This window comes from Rhinichthys klamathensis, unplaced genomic scaffold, assembly GCF_029890125.1.
Source record: "Rhinichthys klamathensis goyatoka isolate OS25496 unplaced genomic scaffold, OSU_Roscu_1.1 h1tg000109l_1, whole genome shotgun sequence".
Lineage (NCBI taxonomy): Eukaryota > Metazoa > Chordata > Actinopteri > Cypriniformes > Leuciscidae > Rhinichthys > Rhinichthys klamathensis.
In genome coordinates, this window is record NW_026606647.1 from 216,421 (window position 1) to 239,906 (window position 23,486).

At 38.3% G+C, this 23,486-nt stretch overlaps 1 protein-coding gene across 6 annotated transcripts in view; it reads left to right on the forward strand.

Annotated features, from left to right (window-relative positions):
• foxp1b (forkhead box P1b) overlaps positions 1–23,486 on the forward strand; it is a 199,016-nt gene that overhangs the window by 50,719 nt on the left and 124,811 nt on the right. For 5 of the 6 annotated variants that reach the window (XM_056253697.1, XM_056253693.1, XM_056253699.1 and 2 more), the window contains one exon: positions 20,773–20,837. The gene's annotated coding sequence lies outside the window, so the exon portion shown is untranslated. Of the gene's footprint in view, positions 1–12,181; positions 12,369–20,772; positions 20,838–23,486 lie in introns of those variants that run through there. The other variant, XM_056253695.1, reaches the window with a different exon arrangement.

Consider the following 23,486-nt stretch of genomic DNA (forward strand, 5'->3'; position numbering starts at 1 on the left):
AAGGCGTGAAAAGTCTGTTCAGAATTGTGCCATTTGCAATGTGTGTTCCCTGACTAGTGTTTTATATAAACAGTGTTTTAAAAAAATGATTTGCAATTGTGAGGCTTTAATCCATGTCTGTTAGCTTTGAGGTCATCTATATGCTAACTATCTATATGCTTTTAAAAACTCTATTGGCTATTTTAAAAAAGGACTCATTCGTTATGTTCCGCCCCAACTTCCTGTGTAAATAGGAAATACCTCAAGTGTGCTTGTCAAGCCATTTCTTTAAAAGATCATGCAAACAACCGTACAAAAAAGAAACTGAGCAGAAAATTGGACTTGCACACTGTGGTTTGTGCTGCGAACTTTGGTTTCACGTATACAGAGTATTCTCAACACTTCAGAGTATTCTTCTTTTTTTTCTGTTTTTGTCATTTACACTACCGTTCAAAAGTTTGGGGTCGGTAAGTTTTTTTTTTTTTTTTTTTTTTTTTTTAAGACTCTTGTGCTCTCCAAGGGTGCAATTATTTGATAAAAAAATACAGTAATATTGTGAAATATTATCACAATTTAAAATAACTGTTTTCTATTTTAATATCACTTAAAGTGTCATTTATTCCTGTGATGGCAAAGCTGAATTTTCAGCATCAATCATCCAGTCTTCAGTGTCACATGATCAGGGTCCGAAATTAACACCCGCCAAGCGCCAAATGCGGGTAGATTTTCCGTTTGGCGAATAAATCTCAAAAGGCTATCCGCCACACTGGCGGGTGAATGTTCATACCAAAATAGTAATGTAATAAAATGTTTATTACAATTGCATTTTGAAATGTTATAAAATATCTGGCATGAGGGCTCGGATTTGTTGTGTTTGCCAGTAGGGATGGGAATTGAACTGCTGCGCGTGTGACAGGGCGCAACTGAAGAACGAGCAGAAAGAGAGAGAGCCCCGGTCGCGCACGCGCGCACTCTTTCTCTTTGGAGCCAGGCGAAAGTATAAACAAGGCTTCCGAAAAAACCTATCCAGTGATTAAATGTTTTCTGTGTTGACACAAATCTTGAGGGATGGATGTCCTTGCTGCCGGGATAATCACACAACGCGAACACATCCGATAATGACACGTCCGATTCGCGAACTAATGACTCCTTTGAACCGATTCATTTTAATGAATGGTTAAAACAACTGATATTTCCAGTCCTTCAGTTACTGATCGGATCAGTCAAGAGTAAATGGAGTAGAAAAATAGGTAGAGTAAAACTAATTTTTTTGTTGTTGAAATAATTATAATATATTATTATTGCATATATTTTATTAAATATACAATTAATACATTTCATTTGTACAGAACTATTTTCATAGGCACCACCACAAAAATATTATTTTAATGTGTGTAAATTGTGTAATATGTGTGTAAATAAAAGTAAAAATGGAAAATAATAGACCAGAAATAAAATGACAAAAATGTTTAACTATACCTATATATAAATTAATGTATATGTGACACAAAAAGGCTGTTTATTATTTTGGCCGGTAAAAAATATGCTTGGCTGGTGGATTTTTTCATCTACCAGTCCCCGTGGCAGGTGAGCCAAAAAGTTAATTTCGGACCCTGCACATGATCCTTCAGAAATCATTCTAATATGCTGATTTGGCTCCTCAAGAAACATGTCTTATTATTATCAATGTTGCTTTGCATTTTTGTTGAAACCATGATGCATTATTTTTTATAGAAATAAAAATGTAAATAGAATAGAAACTTCTAAAGAATTTTATTTGAAATCTTTTTTTGTAACATGATAAATCTCTTTACTGGCACTTTTAAATAAATACAATTATTCTTAATGTGTCCTTGCTGTTGCTTTAAAAAAAAAAAAAAACTAATTACTGACCCCACACTTTTAAAAGGTTATATCTATATGTCTATGTGTGCTTAAGCAAACTCAAGTCACTAGCTAAACTGTTCACTTTATGCACTTTAGGTGAAATAACTTTTCTATATTTCCTCCATAAAACATTTTTTGGTTAATTTTTTCAACATCTTGCATTTAATTAACACTAACTAATTTAATTTAGTTACTGTCACATTGTCTCGTTTTTAGTAGTTTTGAGATAAAAACTCCAGATGCAGTCTTTTTTTTCATACACGCACACATTGGCAATGTCATTTTGTCCAGAATGGTGACATAAGGGTCAATCCCATCTGTCCTCCCCCTCTCTCCCTCTGCTCGGTGGTGTTATACGCCCCTGCTTCACGCAGCTCTGCCAAAGCGACTCACCCCAGCCTGTTTGTGCCCTGTCTCTGTTTGTAAATACACAGACGGAGGACGCGGGTGCCGCTCGGGGTCATGACTGCCTCGCGGATGCTCGAAACCCAATGTGACAAACAACAGATGAGTCACAGCACCCCGAATCTAAAGAAGCAGATAGTTTCTCTCTCTGTCTCGCGCTCTCTCTCCCCTTGGGTCACGTAAAGATTAGTGACACCTTCGCTGGCATCCTATAGGCCTCTGCCAAATCCTGCCATATCATCCTGCCTCAGTGCCATTCCCTCCCCCTTTCCTTTTCTGTGTATCTTTCTTTATTTTCTCACCCAGTCATATTCAGAGCTTTGTTCTCGTTTAAAGATATGGCTGGTTTTCTCCATGCCAATTAAACATGAGGCATTGGATCATTTTATATAAATGGGTGATTGCTTCAGTTTTTTTTTTTTTATGTCAAAATATATGCATGTATGTGTGTGTTAAAATATATATAAAGATTAATATTTATTATTGTAATGTTTCTTTGTGTGTCTATATATATTTGTGTATATATATAAAATTAATAAAAAAAGTGTATTTTTTTATTTATATATATCTATATCTATATACACTCACCGGCCACTTTATTAGGTACCCCATGCTAGTAACGGGTTGGACCCCCTTTTGCCTTCAGAACTGCCTCAATTCTTCGTGGCATAGATTCAACAAGGTGCTGGAAGCATTCCTCAGGGAGTTTGGTCCATATTGACATGATGGCATCACACAGTTGCCGCAGATTTGTCGGCTGCACATCCATGATGCGAATCTCCCGTTCCACCACATCCCAAATATGCTCTATTGGGTTGAGATCTGGTGACTGTGGAGGCCATTTTAGTACAGTGAACTCATTGTCATGTTCAAGAAACCAATTTGAAATGATTAGAGCTTTGTGACATGGTGGAAGTAGCCATCAGAGGATGGGTACATGGTGGCCATAAAGGGATGGACATGGTCAGAAACAATGCTCAGGTAGGCCGTGGCATTTAAACGATGCCCAATTGGCACTAAGGGGCCTAAAGTGTGCCAGGAAAACATCCCCCACACCATTACACCACCACCACCAGCCTGCACAGTGGTAACAAGGCATGATGGTTCCATGTTCTCATTCTGTTTACGCCAAATTCTGACTCTAACATCTGAATGTCTCAACAGAAATCGAGACTCATCAGACCAGGCAACATTTTTCCAGTCTTCAACTGTTCAATTTTGGTGAGCTCTTGCAAATTGTAGCCTCTTTTTCCTATTTGTAGTGGAGATGAGTGGTACCCGGTGGAGTCTTCTGCTGTTGTAGCCCATCCGCCTCAAGGTTGTGCGTGTTGTGGCTTCACAAATGCTTTGCTGCATACCTCGGTTGTAACGAGTGGTTATTTCAGTCACTGTTGCCCTTCTATCAGCTCGAACCAGTCTGGCCATTCTCCTCTGACCTCTGGCATCAACAAGGCATTTCCGCCCACAGAACTGCCGCTCACTGGATGTTTTTTCTTTTTCGGACCATTCTCTGTAAACCCTAGAGATGGTTGTGCGTGAAAATCCCAGTAGATTAGCAGTTTCTGAAATACTCAGACCAGCCCTTCTGGCACCAACAATCATGCCACGTTCAAAGTCACTCAAATCACCTTTCTTCCCCATACTGATGCTCGGTTTGAACTGCAGGAGATTGTCTTGACCATGTCTACATGCCTAAATGCACTGAGTTGCCGCCATGTGATTGGCTGCTTAGAAATTAAGTGTTAACGAGCAGTTGGACAGGTGTACCTAATAAAGTGGCCGGTGAGTGTATATATATATATTATATTATAACACTTCTAACAGTTAACACTTAAATGTATAAAATACTGCCCCCACACGTTTGAATGGTTATATAATATGTATGTGTGTTTAAGCAAACTAATTAAATCATTAGTAAAAAAAAGTATATATATATATATATATATATATATATATATATATATATAGCGCCAAATTATTAAAATAAAAACAAACTTGAAATTTACCTCCGCATAAGATGCTATTTTTAAAATTGTCTTTTAAAATGCACATTACAATACACTGTCTCTTAATATATCAAATTTAAAGGACCATATCTTTCCCCCTAAAATATGTTCATCATCTTCACACACTTATTCCTGACATTTTTGCAAGATATTCAGTCATATTTTTTTCTTTAGAGACAGATAGACAGCACCGAGTCAGTATCTCCCTCTCAAACTCAAAAGATCAAAGCATCTCTCATCTTGTCCTTCTCAAAATCTGATTTTTCTTTTTTTTTTCTTTTTTTTTTGCCAGCCGCACAAAGTAACAAACGCTAGCCAGCACGCTTGGGCCCAGGATTACGATCCTTCCAGAATAATCTGTCCATCTTTTTAAGCAAATAGCTTGGCCTTCCATAACCAAGGAGGACAACGGTTCTTGTTGACCTGATGAGGGTGTTTAAATGCTAAGCTGGATGGGATGATGGGCCCTGAATCTATTTGCCAACTTCAACTGCTAATTTGACCTTGCAGAGTTGACCCATATTGGAGTTTTTTTCAGACGCTCTTGTAAGCAACCTGTGTTAAATTCATGCATGTCTCTAGGCTGGTTTTCGACAATAATCACCCAGAGCTTGCAGTTATGCTATATGTAAATGTACTATTATCAACGCATCCAATTTGGTTAAATGGCGTAGTGTGGGTGGCTGTTTCGATCCTTGTACCCACAACACTTACTTCAGACTTTGGGCACTTATTGTGTTAGTTTGGTGACCTTAGTGTTTCTAAAAAATGATGTCACAGTAATAGGAATGTGACTGTTTGGTATGTATCTGATTGATCTTTGTCAGGCAGGAAATAAATGACAAACCGCTATCATGTAGTGTGTGTACCTGCTTTATACTCGTATGGAAATTGCTGCCATATATCTAGATCTAAAGTGAAGCATTTAAATATTCAAATATGGATCCAAAACAATTTGCAGGCATTACTTTGCATAGAGTGTTATTTGTTGGTGTGGATTGTGTTGGAACAAAGAGCGAAGGCTGGCCGATGTGAAGCAGAAACGGATACGGCCATTTCTCAGAATAGCGGGAGATAAAGGTGTTGAAGTGTTGGCTCCATATGAATACTGGTAAGTTCTTTAATGGAAACTAGTTAAAGTATTGGCTTGTGTTTTAAAGCAATGGAGAGTGGTTATAAGTTCATTTTTGTATACGTATATTTTTTATTATTATTTCAAAAAATATTGACACTTTTTTTATTATTTTTTTTTTAACTTTTTGTGGAGTTTTGATTCAGTTGCAATTGGAATTTAATGGAGCAAAAAAGAAGGTTGTCATAATTTACTCACCCTCATGTAGTTCCAAACCTGTATGATTTGCTTTCTTCATCAGAAAACGTATATTTTGAAGACTCTTTTCCATGCGAGTTTTTAAGAGTGAAAAATGATGCAAAAGCAGCATAAAATGTCAGCATTTCAATCGTTTTTTCACTGAAAATCTTGACATCCTGCCTAGCATTCCTTGATGCTTTCATCAGAGATGTAGCAATATTCAATTCTTGAATGATTCATTTGGATCTTTTAAGTGAATCTATTAATGATTCATTCACAAAGCAAAATGATTTGTTCTGGCGTTCATTTCAATGACTCAATTCAGTTCCAGTGGTTAACGGGTTATGGTATACTTTTACTTAAAAGTTTCTCACACAAAGAATATATCATATTAGCCATACTGTATGGATAACCTTTGTGATGCTTATGGTGATTTTGTGTTCTTTTTCAAAGCTTGAAAGTACTTTATTGTAATTGCATGGTCTTCAGGATTTCTCCTGTTGTGTTCCACAGAAGAAAGTGTATCATTCAGGTTTGGAACGACATGAGGGTGAGTAAAGGATGACCGAATGATCATTTTTGAGTGAATAAACCTGCTTGAGAGTTGTCCACGTTGCTGCGGCGCTGAAAATGGCCCTTAAAACATCATAATTTCTCTCCACATTTCAACACAAAAGACTCTATTGTGGCCATGCTGTGCTGATGTTTATTTAAAGTCTCCTCTCTCACACAGTACGTACGTTTCACCTAAAGAAAACACACCACCCTCCTCTTCACAGTGTATGTGAGAGTGTGTGTCCGTGAGTGGGAGGCAAAGAGTGGGAGAAAGGAGAGAAAGAGTGGAATAAATTAAGAAACATCAAGTGGTGATTTAGTAGGAGAGATAGAGACAAGACATAATGTGCTGGGGATGGGACGGATAGACAGGAGAAATAAAGGGGGTTAAGAGATGGAGGAACACTGGGAAAAAAAATAGGCTGGCTGAATGTTTGACAGGGTTAAACACAGTGAAAGATTACCAGAGAAGTCTAAGACATCTGTAGCGAGTATCAGCGAGAGTATTAATTAGGAGGAATCAGCGGTTTTTAATTCTTTTTTAGGTGCTTGGCAATAACGTAGAGATGAATAATTGAAGGGAAAGAGCTGTCTTAGAACACTGTTTAAAGCTAATGTCATAGTCCAGCCACTTGATTTAATCATTTATCAACTTCAATTTCAAGGAAATAATTGTAGTCAAGTTATGCTGCCGAAGTAATTTCTTATAGGAAAACAATCTATAATTTTTTTTTTTAATTGATGCAATGGAACAATATGTTAAAATGTTAATAAATATGAAAATTACGTCAGAAAAAAAACTTTTACACATTTTTAAAAACATTTTCAAAATAAAATAAAACTTAGGGTGTTTTGAATGGTTGCTAGGGCATGTAGGCTTTAAAAAAAAATGTCTACAAGGGTAACATTGTAAATCTGATCATTTTGTAATGTAATAGCCGCTTGATTTGAGGTACCATTCATGCTCATATCAGTCGGGACTAGTTACACATTGAAGCTTATTATAGAGGTTTAGAACATCCCCTAACCCACAAGATGAGCAATAATCATAGTGATTTAGCCTGCTATGGACTGTGGAAGGAGATGAATCCTCCCTAAGTTTTACTTGAATGGTGTGAATCTGTAAGACGGTGTCCAGTGGGGAGGAGTTTGGGATTTAAATTAGGTTCTAATTTATTCACGTAATGCATGATATTCCCGAGTAGAGGTGCAGCACGTCACAGTGAGTCAACTAAAAGCATTTGATTTGACTGGTAAATTAACCAGTTTTACAATCATATCCGTAATGTTGACAGTCTGATTTAAGCTTTAAGCATACTGTTGTTGTTTTGTTAACCATATAAACCAATAACGAGGGAAGGCGTGGATCTCGATTGCTCTTTTAAAGCTCCTTTAAAAATCTCCCTTCAGCTCCACTGATCATTCCTTTTGTTGAATAATTGATTTTTACTGGCTTTTTGAGTAATTAATATCTGATCAAATTAATATTAACACTGCCTGAAATATTTATAATGAATGATAAAACTATGAACTATCTGCAAGATGATAAATGGCAAGAAAATTCCAAATTAAGATAGAGCCATTAGTCTGTTTTTCATCTCGAGTTTAAGAAATAAATGAGATAATTATTTTTCCAGCTACATGCAAATTAGACAAATTCGGCTCTATGTTGGACAGTTAAAGACTTAAATGAAGTTTGTACAGAGGGGGAGATGACATTTGATGTGTTTTTTTTTAATTGTGATGATGCGACCAACATTAGACTCTTGCAACTCGTTTATAGTTTTAACAGGGTTTTCTATCTCCGTTTGAAGGTTACAGTTCAAATGTTAACATTTCTTAATGTTGGTTATTTCCATCATATGATTTCTTTTTGACATGACTGCTGGAACAAATCATTTGGAAGCTTGATTTATACATGATTACAACCAAGAGAGTTAACTGAATTTTCTTTAACCCTTAAATGGATTTTCCCATTCATCCAAAAACAGTATAGGGTTGCTAATGATCCAAGGTGTGCAAGAGTGCAAGTATATATTTGTTCTGCACAACAATAATTTAATCTTTGATGACTGAATAAGTGCAATTCCCCTTGTCTGATACACACACTCATAGTTGCCGCAGGCAGAAAACAAACAAATAGGGAGTATCATCAGCAAAACTTGAAATGGCTCAGTGATTTACTGCAGAGCAAGTAATCGAATACACGATCAAAATTGAATATAATCCAGATGCTGAATGTACTGGGAAATGAGCTCTGATGAGGACAGTGATGATGGTATAAACATCTGCTCAAACTGAACCCCTCCAAGCTCCAAAAGGTAACAAAATATGCTTTATTCTTCTGTAATTGTTACTCTAATATCAGGAGAGTTTTATGTTACTCCACCCGTGACCCATCCGCGTTCGATATAGATCCGGGTCGCTAAAGACCCGAATATGTAATAATGATTTGTGAAACATTCATGCATTTAAGAGTTAAACACCAAGGTTAGATGACATCATATCACCCATATGATATATAGTGGGGTACATGGAGATGAACAAAACCAATTATGTCCTGTGGAGGCCTATTCAAAGCAAGAAGTCAACCTAAAGCAGTTGTTTTGAGATCTAGTTGTTTTAGGCAATGTGTGATTATGTTGCCATTTGAAGGTTTTGCCTTTATGGTGCACATCGTGAGTAAACAAATTAAATGTGAACACAGATTTTATTATCAAAATTCAGTGGAATTATGAGTTATTGTACAATGTAAATGTACAAGACATCCTGTTTCTTTGACTGTTTGGATGGAATTTATGCTCTCATTGTGGATATTTTTGCATAACAATGTCTTGTCAGAATTAAATATTCATAGTTATCTGAAAACAATCCATGGTTTGGACTGAAATGATAGTTGCTGCAATAAATATAGTCACTTGTAATGATAGTTCTGAATTTTAATGCCGGTTTATGAACATAATAAAGGCGACATGAAAGACTTGCCATTCAGTATCAGATAGCCAAGGAGAAGCAAATGATTTCAAATATTTGATATTTAAATTATTTTCAAATGAACAGGGAAGGGTAGCAGAGAGAAGGGCGAGGAGTTTCCCCCGGTGGTCCTTCGGGGGCTTTGTTTCTGTGGCGTGGCTCATTAGCGAAGCGAGCTCATAGAACCGGCACACACACACACACACACACCGAGCAGAGGCCCTGAGCGTGCCGTCGACATGCGCACGCTCTCTCTTTGCGGGAATGCTGACCGAGAAGCTGTCCTGATTAAAATGACAATAGTCTAATTAACTCGACCTCTGTGTCAGTGCACAAAACAGTGCGAAAAAAGGAAATTGGCAGGCCAAGCGACTATTTCTTTGTCTCCGTCCAGGAGTGAGAGATTTTCTCTTCCTGTCGTCGCGTGGTGCGCCAAACCATTTCAGAGTTGCGTTAATGGCAATTATTTTCATAAGCTAATTAAATCCAGGGCCTGCTCTGTGTTTCTGGTTGCGAACCCTTGAGAGACTTAACTTAGGGCTAGCGCTACAAGCACCTTTTAAGTAGCAGTCTGTTAGTAATTGAGAAAAATTATATACTTCTAAAATGTTTGCATTTAATCTGATTCTAATCTCGAATTTGTGAAATTGCTCATTTTTTGGCAGAGCCAGGGCGACTTAGCGGGCTAACCTCCCTCACCCCGTTTTTTCCTCCACCCCTTTCCAAAGTCAGCGAGAGAGAGATAAAGAGGAACAGAGATGCCAGACGAAAGGAAAGGAAACCATTTCGCTGACAAGTAGAAGAACACTAAGCCAGATAACGGCGGATCTTTAAAGCTCTCAAACAGACACCATTCTGAAAGTTGTATTTTCCTCTTGCCCCCGCAATCTGTTGCCATTATTCGATTGGTTAATCTCATCTGAGGGCGGAGAAGAAAAAACAAGTGGAAAAAAAAAGAGAGAGAAGAAGAAAAGAACCGCTTAGATGAGTGGAGTGGAAAGTGCTTTCAGTTCTATTATCCTTCTTTTGGTGATTGCGGCCCATAGGGAGATAATTACGCTTTAGTCTTGAGTTAATGAAACGAAAACTTTCTTTCTTTTCTCTCGGCTGAAAAGGAACGGTTGATCTTTTGTGCCACTATCTGAAGGCATCTCCCACCCTTGACAGGGGCACATTGAGGATGCGTTTTGTTTTAGGCTGAAAAAGCCCCCCCCTCTCCCCGTACGCACACACTTGGGCTGTCAGTTGAGCAGCGATATGACACATCCTTCAGCATATTGAGTTGCCCGTTCCTCTCGCTTCAGATGCTCTTCCCTGTAGCTCTGCTGCTAATAAAATACACCAAAAAAACAAAACAAAACAGAGAAATACTCTCCACATAACACACAGCCTTTGCTCAATAGCTCAAAGCAAAAGCAACTTTTTGATGCAATACAATTATGCAATTTCGATTCAACTAAATAACTCATCTCATTAGCAAATTAGTATTTCATTTTATTTTTTAAATGAAAAAACGAAGATTGTAGGAGAAATTTAAACTATATAAAATGTAATCAGGCTTAAATCATTTTTTTATTTTTTATCATTTATCATCAAATTTACTAAATTAAAAACTAAAGCTTGTTGGGAAAAACTGGAATGATCAGATGCAGTTCCTTTTGTAGGATAACTAGAATGAGCAATGAGATCTAGTTGAGAAATAGTAAGTAAATGTGAACAACAGAGAATAAAAGTTAATTTGTGTAATTCAGATAACTAACTATTTCAAAGTGAAGCTGTGGCCTTCTAGTTCTTGTAATAAACGTAATAATAATAATAACAATAGTAGTTGTTGTTTGCACTTAATACTTTTAGCTTGAAGTCATCATCTTATCATCATATTTGTGGGACAGTTTTTTTTGTTGGTGTCGCCGTCTATTGAATTTTTTGTGGAAAATGCAGGTTTGAATCTCGATCATGTCCCAATTGCATTCTTGCCCTCTCTCTGCTGTTTTCTGTAAAGCAAAAATTGCAAAAAGAAATAAATTCTAGCAATATTAATTGAATCATTAAATAATAAAAAGATGAATATATGTCAGAGCTTTTAATCAGACATTTCTAGCTTCAAATCATCTTGTGTTTGTGGTAAAAGTTTGTGTTTGTGCACCGTCCCCGTCCACATCTGGTGTGGGACTTTAGGACCGGAGTAGTCTGACCCCTCCTCCTCCTCCTCCTCCTCCTCCTCCTCCTCTCTCACATTTCATCATCTGTTCTGCACTCTCTTCTTCTCACTCACTCGTTCTTTGGCCTCGCTGGATCCATCTGCTGTTATTATTTGCCTCTGATAATTGGCTTGAACAATGGAATGCCTGTGTGTCCCCCTCGCCTTTGAAACAAGACACCCTGTTTATTTTCTGGAGGTCCTGTCTGTGCTCTCTCTGTTTTTTCCCCTTCCTCACTCACCTCATCCGTCAATCCCGTTCCCTTCCCCTTTCCCTTTTCTCTCCCCATCTTTCTCTATCTCTCCTCCTTAGTTTTTGGCTCTCTGCTCTTTTTTTTTTTTTAAGCGAGTCACACATGTAAGTGCGTTTATGAATGAGTGTCAGGCTCGGGATTCTTTGCAGGAATGAAAAATAGAGTCGAACCCTGGGGAGTGAAGCACTATAAGATGTAATCAATTTGTTTTTAAGCATTTACTAAATTAAGAACTGAAGCTTGCTGGAAAAATTGATTCTAAATTTAAAGATCTTTTTGTTGGAGAATTAGAATGAACAATGATTAGATATAGTTAAGTATGAAGTAAAAATAATAATGCACTTACTCCTTTGGGAATCATTAAACCAAACAATTCGAGTTTATCTCCACTGTAGTCCATTTCTCCTCAGCTGTAGTTTGATTAAAGTAGTCCAGGGCCAGGACGGGACAGGTATGCGTTTCCCAGCAGGCACTGGTGCGATCGGTGCCAGCCCTTCATTTGCTGAGTGTTTGTGTTTATGCAAACGGAGGCCCTCTTCCTGCATATTCAATCTTCGACTCAGGCTTTTGTTGTGTTTAGACCACATACCTCCAGCCCCTGAGACCAGAGTGCATGTGTGTGTGAGCCAGAGTGCACGAACGGGGCAAGGCTGCCGGTTGCACACTGCTCGCACCTCACTTACAACTTGATAAAGAGGCAGCTGGTGAAGAGAGGACTTTTGTTATAGTGTGGATCAAAGTGTGGGACGCTGGAATTGTTTGGATTTGGCTTGCGGAGCACTGGGTTATGTTCATGGGTGAGTGTTCACAGACTTTAAGCTAAGTGTTTAAGACTTCAAGCTAAAAATACTGAGTAAAATTCTTACGTTTCTGACTGCATCTTGGATCCCCGTCGTTCTCTCTCTCTCTCTCTCTCTCTCTCTCTCTCTCTCTCTCTCTCTCTCTCTCTCTCTCTCTCTCTCTCTCTCTCTCTCTCTCTCTCTCTCTCTCTCTCTCTCTCTCTCTCTCTCTCTCTCTCTCTCTCTCTCTCTCTCTCTCTCACTCAAACCACACGATATCTGCCTCCGCTCTCCCGTCCAATTAGATCTTTCTCACAAAAAGAGAAGTGAATCTGTATTGGGAGATTTTGCTCTTTCCTCAGTCACTACGCTCACTCTCACTCTGTCTCTGCACAGGGAAATGGAATTTGTGGGTTATTGATATTAATAGTACACAGGATCTGTGGTCAAAGGAGAGAAGAGAATGGATGAGAAAAAGAGAGAGAGAAAGAGAAGGGGATTGGTGGGGAGAAAGAGGAAACATGATGTCAGAGGGGATGTTAAAGCATGGCTGATATAAAAGAAATGAACCCTAAAAATGTGTGACATGATAAAAACAGAAGTGGTGTTTTGTTTGTGTAATGTTTAGGAAAACTACAAAAAGTCTTGCAATTAGCTTTATATTGTTCATATTGTTGAATAAAATACAAGCCATATAAATATGCCTACATATTATATGCTATATATTGCTATGCATTATATCAGCCACGTTTCTGTAGATATTGGTGTTGACCGAGGTCATTGCATAATCAGAATGGTTCAGAAAGTATAAAGTAAGTAGTTTATTAATGAAATGAGTGATGGACATAAACTATCGTTCAAAAGTTTGAGGTCTGTAAGATTTTTTTAATGCAATTGAAAGAAGTATCTTATGCTCACTATAGCTGCATTTATTTGATCAAAAATACAGTAAAAACTGAATTATTGTGAGATTTTTTTTTTAAATTGCATTTTAAATTGTTAAAGGTGCTCTATGTAACTTTTGTACTAAAATGAATCCTTTTTTTATTGCCTGTGTGTGAAGGGGTTGTAATCACACATTAAAATTATCCACTTGTCGAGTTTTGCTATTACCTCTGAAGGCCAGTATTCCTATTTCTATGTGAAGTCTCCGGGTCGGATTTACCGCGAAATCCAACGGATGTGACGTGCATGCGCGCTCCCGAGCCTCTCTCCTTATATACAGTCTATTGTAGACGGTCAGGAAGTAACATTCGGTTAAAGGCGCACATTTTTCGGCTTATATCTCAGTCAATCTTTGATCAATATTCCCAAGACTCTAATCGTTCGTAGTGCTGGACGGGGCCTTTCGAACGAGCCCACCCCCGAGGTCCAACTCGCCCGGCTCCCCGAGTTATAGCCGTTCGAAATCGGGGGTCCCAGCGAACGGCGATCCGGTAGGGGGCATCCCCGAGGCCCACCACTCTAGCGTTCGGGCAAGGGTTCCCCTGGGACCTCCTCCCCCGAATTTGAGCTCTCTGGGTCTTTGCGTTCCAGAGATACGAGCGATTTTCTTCTGAGATCGTGACGTCACCGGCGTCCGCAATTTTGCAGCGCGCCCGATGGTTTTCTGCTAATATCTCCGCGAAAACACCACCAAAAACTATGGAACTTATATGGTTCTTTTCAGTTCGACTAGATGGTCCCAACGAGCTCGGTGCTCGCCGAATCCGTCAAGTATTCGCCGAGATATTTGCGTAATAGACGGTATTGTCTATGAGTTCGAGCACGAGCGCTCTTGTAAAATTTGGTTGCAATCTGAAACATCACCACTAGAGGCCGCTAAAAGTTACATAGAGCACCTTTAAAATAGAAACCAGTTATTTATTCCTGTGATGCCAAAGCTGAATTTTCAGCATCATCTTCAGTGTCACACGATACTCCAGAAATCATACTAATATGCTGATTTGGTGCTCAAGAAACATTTCTTATTATTATCAATGATGAAGATAGTTGTGCTACTTGATATTTTTGTGGAAACTGTAATGCAGTTTATTTTTCAGGATTTATTTTGATGAATAGGAAAATATCAATTAAATGATGAATGAAAAAAATTGCTAATGAAAGCTATTGTGTAAAATAAGTATTTATTATACATTTGTTTAAATTCAGCAATTTTGTGTATATATTATTTGCTATACTGTAATATTAACCAGCGATATGTAGGCAACCCTGATATCGGCATTGGCAGCAGCCATTAAAAATTGGATGCATATTTTCTGTTTTCAAATAGGCATTCCCAAATGGTTTCCAATTTTTTTTTTTTTTAAAGATAAAGTAAATATCATGGAGCTTAAGTACAGTTTCTTTAAGTACAGTACGTATTTGTGTGATTAAATTGTATTAAATTGAACATTACTGACCCTAACCTCTAGATATTCATATTGGCATTGGTCATTAATAAAACTATAATATTTCACTGCTTAAAAAGATAACATTACATAACTGGGTTAAAACCCACTGTGACCAGTGTTAACCCTCATAGCCTTAGGCTTTAGCTGTATAAATGTCATCAGGGGAGAGGAAGAGAGAATGAGAAATCGCTTTACAGTAGTTTCATGCTCTCACGGCGCTGGTCCGTACTCAAACAAAAAATATATATATAATCCAATTACAAAAAAAAGAAAAAGAAAGAAGAGGGGAATGTGAGCTCAGAAAAGAAAACAAGTGCAGCTTTTTATTTATCTTTTGGATGATTTCATTAGAATGTGTTTTGAAAGTCTGGCTGGGCCGTTTCTGGTATCCAGAGTGAAAGAATGCTCTATTCAGCTCGCGCTCTTGCCTGTTAACATTTAAATAGTGTAAAGAAATGCACTGCCTTGTTTGTTTTGGGATAGGAACGAAATACCGCTGCCTTGGTATTAAGACTGTGAAAGCTGTGTGTGTGTGTGTGTACTCTGTGTACTTTGTTCTTAGCTCAGCAAAACGTGAGGGCAGGTCTGAAAAAATGTCTAGACTCAGACAGCCTGACAGTCAGCAGACTATGTACCGACTCGCTCGGCCTCCAGAAGCTCAAGTGACCCACGTACAAGCCAAGATAAATTAGGTTTCTCGTCTGTTTGCATGTCGGAAACCGCCGTTGTTTACACGAACGTGGACGTGCAAAACAATGGGCGAAGCCTGCTTGTAAGCGAATTATAAAAATGACTTTCAGGTTTTTTGGGAATAGTTGAATTGAATCAGGCTCTGGTGAGAGAGTGAGTGGGAGAGAACGAGAGCGAGCGAGACCTCTGTTCAGTCACCTTTTTGTCAGGCTTTTGTAAACAGCTGCATTTGTCTCAAAGTGAGTCATGCAATTTTCCTGTATTTCAGAGCACAGACAGTGACTTGGAAAATCATGTGCACACACCCTAAAAACAAACACAAATGGACTCGATATAGATATCACAGCCTGTCCTTTGCTCAAGTCTCTCTCTTTCTCTCCATTTTCTCCTTTTCTGATATGATTGTATTTTTTAGATCGGTTTTTTCTTCGAAACGTTAAACGCTCATAAAAGTAGTTCACATGACTTTCTTGCTATCTGAAGTCATACAATAGCTTTGTACAGTATGTGGAAATGACTGAAATTTCGCTGTAAAAATCTTTTAGCTCTCAAATCTCATTCGTCCTTTTAGCATATTCAAACTTTGAGCGTTAAGAACATGTGAGAACCAAAAGAATTCGGTGTCATTTACATCAAACCTGAGTTTGAATATGTGCATACACAAATGAGGTTTGTGAGAGCAACATGATTGGAATGATATCAGTAAACAAGTTTAGTCTGTTCCTAACACAAAGCTATACAATACATCAGGGCCCGGTTTCACAGACAGGGCTTAGATTAAGCCAGGATTAGGTCTTAGTTCAATTAGGACATTTAAGTAGCTTTTATAAACATGCTTTAGAAAAAAAAAAACATTACTGGTGTGAATCTTCAGACAAAACAATGGCACTGAGTTCACATTAAGTTGATTTGTTTGATTTGTTAAAACTGTGTAGTCCAAATGGATTGAAATATACAATCAAAATACATAAATCTTAAATATTAGGCCTGAATGTTTTTTGAGTGTATTGTATAACTTTTAAAAACTCATTTTTATGATTTGTAACATTTTATGATTTTATGCAAAAAGAACCAAGAGTGTTAATTTGAAAGTTCGTTGTTGTTGTATGGAATGAGGGTGAGTAAATGATGACAGAATATACATTCTTCTTTTAAATAGTCTTTACACACACTTTTGCCACTTTATCACAGATACAACACCCTTTTACACTATTTTTGAGCATGTCAAGTCTGCTTGTTAAAGGACACTGGATAAATTAGCTTTCTTGACCAATAGGGGAGGAGAGGAGCTGGTGGTCACAGCCTATGAGCTACACTCAATTGCTGCATAAATTAACATGCTAATAAGCAGGAATGTTCATTTATGACCCCATTGCAGAAGTAGCCACAGATATGCTATTTAAGCGTTTGCAAACCGATTAATGGAATGGATTTGCTTGCTGGTAAATATTCATGTGCTCTTGTGTTTTTGGTGAAGTGAGCAAAGAGATGGTCCATTAGATGGACTGAAGAGGCGTTCATAATGACCACCAGGGCCTTTTCCGTTAGGATTGGCTTAGTTTTAGCCAGGAATTGGCTGGAGTGTGTGATTCAACAGCCTGTATGATGTAAATGTGGCTGAATAAGAACAATATTTTGTAGAAGTCCTCTTCAGGTCTGGATTTCCAAATGAGATTGTTGATATTCATGTGCATGCTATCATTTTTAGCCATTGTTGTCATGTATGACCAAAGTTTTTGCTGGCCATATAAATGTTTGCGATTCAAGGTCAAACTCAATTACTAGGGATGCACCGAAATGAAATTTTGGCCGATAAATCTAAATCCAAAATTAGCTCAGCTACGCAACTACCACTTTGATGCTTCAAAAAGTTCATAATGAGATCATAAAACTAATCTACATGAATTGAGTGGTTTAGTACAAATTTTCTGAAGAGACACAATCGCTTTATATGATGAACAGATTTAATTTAGGGGTTTTATTCACACATAAACTTTGAACAGCGAACATAAACTGAAGCTTGACCGAATCTGCTTGACGCGCGAGAACAAACCTCTTGCAGAAGCTCAAACGTGCTGAGTAACATGAGAATGAACGTCATTGGTTCTTGCAGAAGGTCAAACATGCTCCGTAACACGAGAATGAACCTCATTGGTTCTTGCTGAAGCTCAAACGTGCTGCGTAACAGGAGAATCAACCTCATTGGTTCTTGCAGAAGGTCAAACGTGCTGCGTAACACGAGAATGAACCTCATTGGTTCTTGCAGAAGGTCAAACGTGCTGCGTAACACGAGAATGAACCTCATTGGTTCTTGCAGAAGCTCAAACGTGCTGCGTAACACGGGAATGAACCTCATTGGTTCTTGTTGAAGCTCAAACGTGCTGCGTAACACGAGAATGAACCTCATTGGTTCTTGCAGAAGGTCAAACGTGCTGCGTAACACGGGAATGAACCTCATTGGTTCTTGTTGAAGCTCAAACGTGCTGCGTAACACGAGAATGAACCTCATTGGTTCTTGCAGAAGCTCAAACGTGCTGCGTAACACGAGAATGAACCTCATTGGTTCTTGCAGAAGCTCAAACGTGCTGCGTAACACGGGAATGAACCTCATTGGTTCTTGTTGAAGCTCAAACGTGCTGCGTAACACGAGAATGAACCTCATTGGTTCTTGCAGAAGGTCAAACGTGCTGCGTAACACGGGAATGAACCTCATTGGTTCTTGTTGAAGCTCAAACGTGCTGCGTAACACGAGAATGAACCTCATTGGTTCTTGCAGAAGCTCAAACGTGCTGCGTAACACGAGAATGAACCTCATTGGTTCTTGCAGAAGCTCAAACGTGCTGCGTAACACGGGAATGAACCTCATTGGTTCTTGTTGAAGCTCAAACGTGCTGCGTAACACGAGAATGAACCTCATTGGTTCTTGCAGAAGGTCAAACGTGCTGCGTAACACGGGAATGAACCTCATTGGTTCTTGTTGAAGCTCAAACGTGCTGCGTAACACGGGAATGAACCTCATTGGTTCTTGCATGTCAAGCGAACATGCTTGAGCTTCCGTTTACCACAAATGATGTGTAAGTTGATCATATTTATTTATTTTATTTACTTACTTACCCACCCACCCACCCAATGAGTTTTCTTAAATGATTAGTTCACCCAAAAATAAAAAATAAATTGTCATCCATTACTCATCAAATTGTCAGCAGCCTAGGGCTAGGCAACTACCCCTTCGATGCTTCAAAAAGTTTATAAAGAGATTGTAAAACTAATCCAAATGAATTGATCGGTTTAGTCCAAATTTTCTGAAGAGACTCGATCGCTTTATATGATGAACAGATTGAATTTAGAAATTAATGTTTACTGTACATTTTATGAAGGTAAATATCACTTTTGTGCAATTATGCAAAAAAAAAAGTGTCAAAATAATATATGATGTAATTGTTTATTTAGGGTGCATAAAATGCTAGATATTAAATTAGCCTCAGAAACACAGCGATTTTATTCCAGTAAATGTTTCAAATGTAATTTCCACCATAGGAAAAATGGTGATTTATGAGAAGTGATGGAAATAACATTTTTTGTGACTGTTTAGAAGGGAAAAGACTTTTGGACATTTTTAGCGAGTTACCAGCCTTATACAAGAACTTAACGTTTTTTTCTGTCTGTCACTTCGCTATCATCTTCAGACAATATTTAGTCCATGTGATCATTTAGTTGTCTCTCCCGCCACGTTTCCTCCATAACACACCCATGAAGCCGATCATCTCAGCAAGTTCCCCGAGCACCAGAGTGCTGGTTCTTTTCCTTCTCCAGCTGGGTCTAACGGTATGAGTGTATTTATTCACTCCCTAGGCCTCCTCCACCCCGCTGCTCAAAACACCAGCATTACCTCCAACTGCATGCATTCAGTCTGGACTGATATCGATTTAGCAACACATTACGGTGCTAAAAACTAAAAGGTAACTGCTGTTGCGCGTCTCTCTTCCTATCCCCCCTCCTCCCTCCTTCCGTTCTTAATGCAAAACGTTCTCATCATTAGAATGAGAGAACATTTGTCTAAATGAGCGTTAGGCATTTCAGTAAACTCATTTAGCACCTGAGACCTTAGCAGGTGATTTGAATAAATGATGTTTAGCTTTTTAAGCTGAAAAATTCATCACTTGTCACCACGAGCTATTGATTCATAACAGCAGGGATGACTTGTTAATTGAAGTCTAATGAATTAGAATTAGAAAATGAAATCGGCACAAGATATGCGGAAAACTCAAATGGTCCTGGCGGTGACTGACTGGTGTTTTTAGTAAATGCTGACCACTCACCTTAACAAGGGTGTTTAACAGATAATTGATGCCGAGACATGGACAGGCTGCACCAATGTGTTTTATCTGCGCTCGCTTTACCTGAGATAAACAGAATCACTCTGCTCAAACGGCCAGCCACTGTTTTGACTGGCAAATGTAAACTGCATATTTTTTCACGTTCGGCTAAGCTTTCATGCTTTTATTCAAATGCCCAAGGGATGTTGACCTACAGTATATCTTTCTCAGTAGTGTAGTATGAGAATGTGCTCTTAGAGTATACTTGAGTCGAGACTGTAAATGCAAGCTTGTGAACTGTTTGCCTTTTCGGCTTTTGGGAAGGAGGTGCCTTAAAACAAGTCATATAGTGATGGCTATCAGATGGTAACTATGATCCTTTGAATTAAAAATTCAGCTTTGCTTTTAAAATATATTTAAATAAAAAAGCAGATATTTTAAATTGTAATAATACTTCACAATATTACTGTTTTTACAGTATTTTCAATCAAATAAATGTTACCTTGGTGATCTTGGAGGACTTACCGACCCAAAACTTTTGTATGGTAGTTTATGTCCACAAAATAGGATATTACTAAGGTATGTTTTGGTACATAATTCGGGGGTTTTTTTTGCAACAGGTGTAGCATAGACTCTATAGTACAACCAAGGCTTGACATTAACTTTTTGGCTCATCAGCCACTGTGGCTAGTGGTTTTTTAAAGTTACTAGCCTCTCAGCATTTTCACTGGCCACAATTTTGACATTGATACCATGGGGGAAAACTGCCATGAAGTTATTTTAAATATTTGGTTTAGTAATGCTGTGGATATAAGTGATTGTTTTCTGCTTCTCTCAAGTTTTGCTTCGATGATGTACTTCTGTATGTCCACGGTTGAGTTCTCATTGGTTTATCTGCAACATCACAACTCCAAAATAGCTTACTTTAATGTCATTTTGTATGCACCGAGATGACTGATGGTTTGTGACAGCAGCAGTAATTTTACAGCTACAGCTTTTTCTGTGTGTTTGTTGTCTCTGCAGGGCAGGGAGGTTAAACGCAGCGCTGGAACTGAAGACGGCCGCAAATAAGCAAGTCCTTGGAGAAGGTAAACAAGTGATTAGTTATTAGACTCCAATGGAGTCGTGTGTGTGTGTGTGTGTGTGCGCGCGCTTGTTGACGGACTAGAAAGGGCAGGACTAGTGCTAGTTTTCTATATCTTTTCTATATCTTTTTGTCAGCAGCCATATCACCCTGTACCCCAAGACTGGTTGCCCACTGAAGCTAAGCAGGGCTGAACCTGGTTAGTACCTGGATGGGAGACCTCCTGGTAAAGCCAGGTTGCTGCTGGAAGAGGTGTTAAGGTGATGATACACAGGGCAACTTTTTGAGCAATGTTGATGGGCAATCTTGCCGAGCGATTGTTGCTTGAGGACTTTCTCGTTGAAAATGGGCAATAAATTTCTATCTGGAATTCTGGATCATTTAGATCAGTCGTGGGCCCTGTCTCTCATCTGGTTCCCCGTTGACGGCAACATTGCCCAGCAACATTGCCCTAAAAGTTGCCCTGTGTATCATCACCTTTAGTGAGGCCAGCAGAGGGTGCTCACCCTGTGGTCTGTGTGGGTCCTAACACCCTAGTATAGTGATGGGGACACTATACTGTCAAAAAGCACCATCCTTTGTTTGAGACGTTAAAACGAGGTCCTGACTCTCTGTGGTCATTAAAAATCCCAGGATGTCCTTCAACAAAAGAGTAGGGATTTAACCCCTGCATCCAGGCCGAATTTGCCCATCATCATGGCTTCCTAATAATCCTCATATAAACTGATTGGCTTCATCACTCTGTCTCCTCTCCACCAGTAAGCTGGTGTGTGGTGTGCGTTCTGGCTCAAAATGGCTGCCGTCGCATCATCCAGGTGGATGCTGCACATTAGTGGTGGTTGAGGAGATTCCCCCCTTCTATGGAAAGCGCTTTGAGTGTCAAGAAAAGCGCTATATAAATGTAACAACAAATTATTCGTATTATTAATGAATCACCCGATGTGTTGCTGCTCTTGTGTTTGTATACTTTTCTCAAGGTTGAGAGAAAAAGAGGTTGTTTATTTTTTTCAAAGTTTACCGCTAAACAGGACTGGTTTTTTGCCCTACTGCACAGGTCTTTTATTCCCTTTGTTTCTTGTTTCTCTTTGAGACAGGAATGGCTTTTATTAATCCCTGTCAACTTGCTGAGTCAACATATTTTAAATGGCCATTGTCAGTAATTAATTGGACTTTTTGAGTTATCCAGGTACTACGACAAGGAAAACTTAGCCATTAGCGGCAACAAATGGTATTTGAAAACGATATTTGGTCTGATTCAGAATGGAACAGCCCTAATCAGCTGACATGGAGACCAGAGCAAACCATAGAAGTGAAGTAGGGGTGTTCATGTACAGTATTAAGGTAGGAGGAGGAGGAATGTGTTTGTGTGTTTATGTTCGGTCTCTGACAGTATGGTGGACAAGGTAGGGACTTCCCATCCTTTCCCATGAGCTCATGCTTACAGACACATTCACACACACCCAAATACGCAAACCTTGTTCACTACGTGTTTGATTTCTCTTTTGTTATTTTGCATGATGTTCTTTCTATTTTTCTCACCATATACACCTTCTTAAAAAGCTACTGTATTCCTGTCTTCTTTCTTTCTGCATCGTTTGTCTGTTGATCTCCCTCTCTTGACATTACACAATACAAACACCGTAAAAATCTTTTTGTAATCAGTATCTTTGTCTTGTTTTTCAGCAAAATTATCTAAATATTCTTAAAACAAATTTACATATACATAATGAGATTTTGTTTTCAGTGAAAATTACTCCATTGGCAATTTTTTTCATAGTTGTAAGTCTGATGAAAAAACTGTTTTTTTTTTTTGTGTAGATTTATGCTTAAACTAAATGCCCAACATTACCAAAGAAAAAGTTGTCTTTCTTTTGATATACATTACATCCCTGGTTTTAATTGTTTATTTTAAGCGCTGCCCACAATGCTATTGGCTCCAACAAGATTAGATTTTTTTTTACTGGAAAACAGTACTAGTAATACTAGTAATACTTATTTATTTACTTACTTACTTACACCCAGTGAGTTTTCTTAAAGAGTGAGTTCACCCAAAAAAAAAAATGGCATCAATTACTCATCAAATTGTCATCAGCCTACGCAACTACCATTTTTGATCCTTCAAAAAGTTCATAAAGAAATCATAAAAATAATCCATATAAATTCAGCGGTTTAGTCCAAATTTTCTAAAGAGACTCGATCCCTTTATATGATGAACAGATTGAATTTTGAATTTGAATTTCTATATTAGATTTGAATTAAATGTGAATAAAATCCTAAATTCAGTCTGTTCATCATATAAAGCGATCGAGTCTCTTCAGAAAATTTGGACTAAACCTCTCGATTCATATGGATCTCATTTTATGATCTCTTTATGAACTTTTTGAAGCGTCGAAGTGGTAGTTGAGTAGCAGTCTATGGAGGGAAAAAAATCTCTCCCATTTCATTAAAATATCTTCATTTGTGTTACAAAGATGATCGAAGGTTTTACGAGTTTGGAACGACATGAGGGTGAGTTATTAATGACAGAATTTTAATTTTTGGGTGAACTCGTGTTTAGGGTTTGGTCATTCCATTGGTTATCTGGGAAGGGTGTAGGTTTATCTCCCTTTTTCACTCCCTTTTAGCAACTGGCCATCCAAGATAAACATCATAC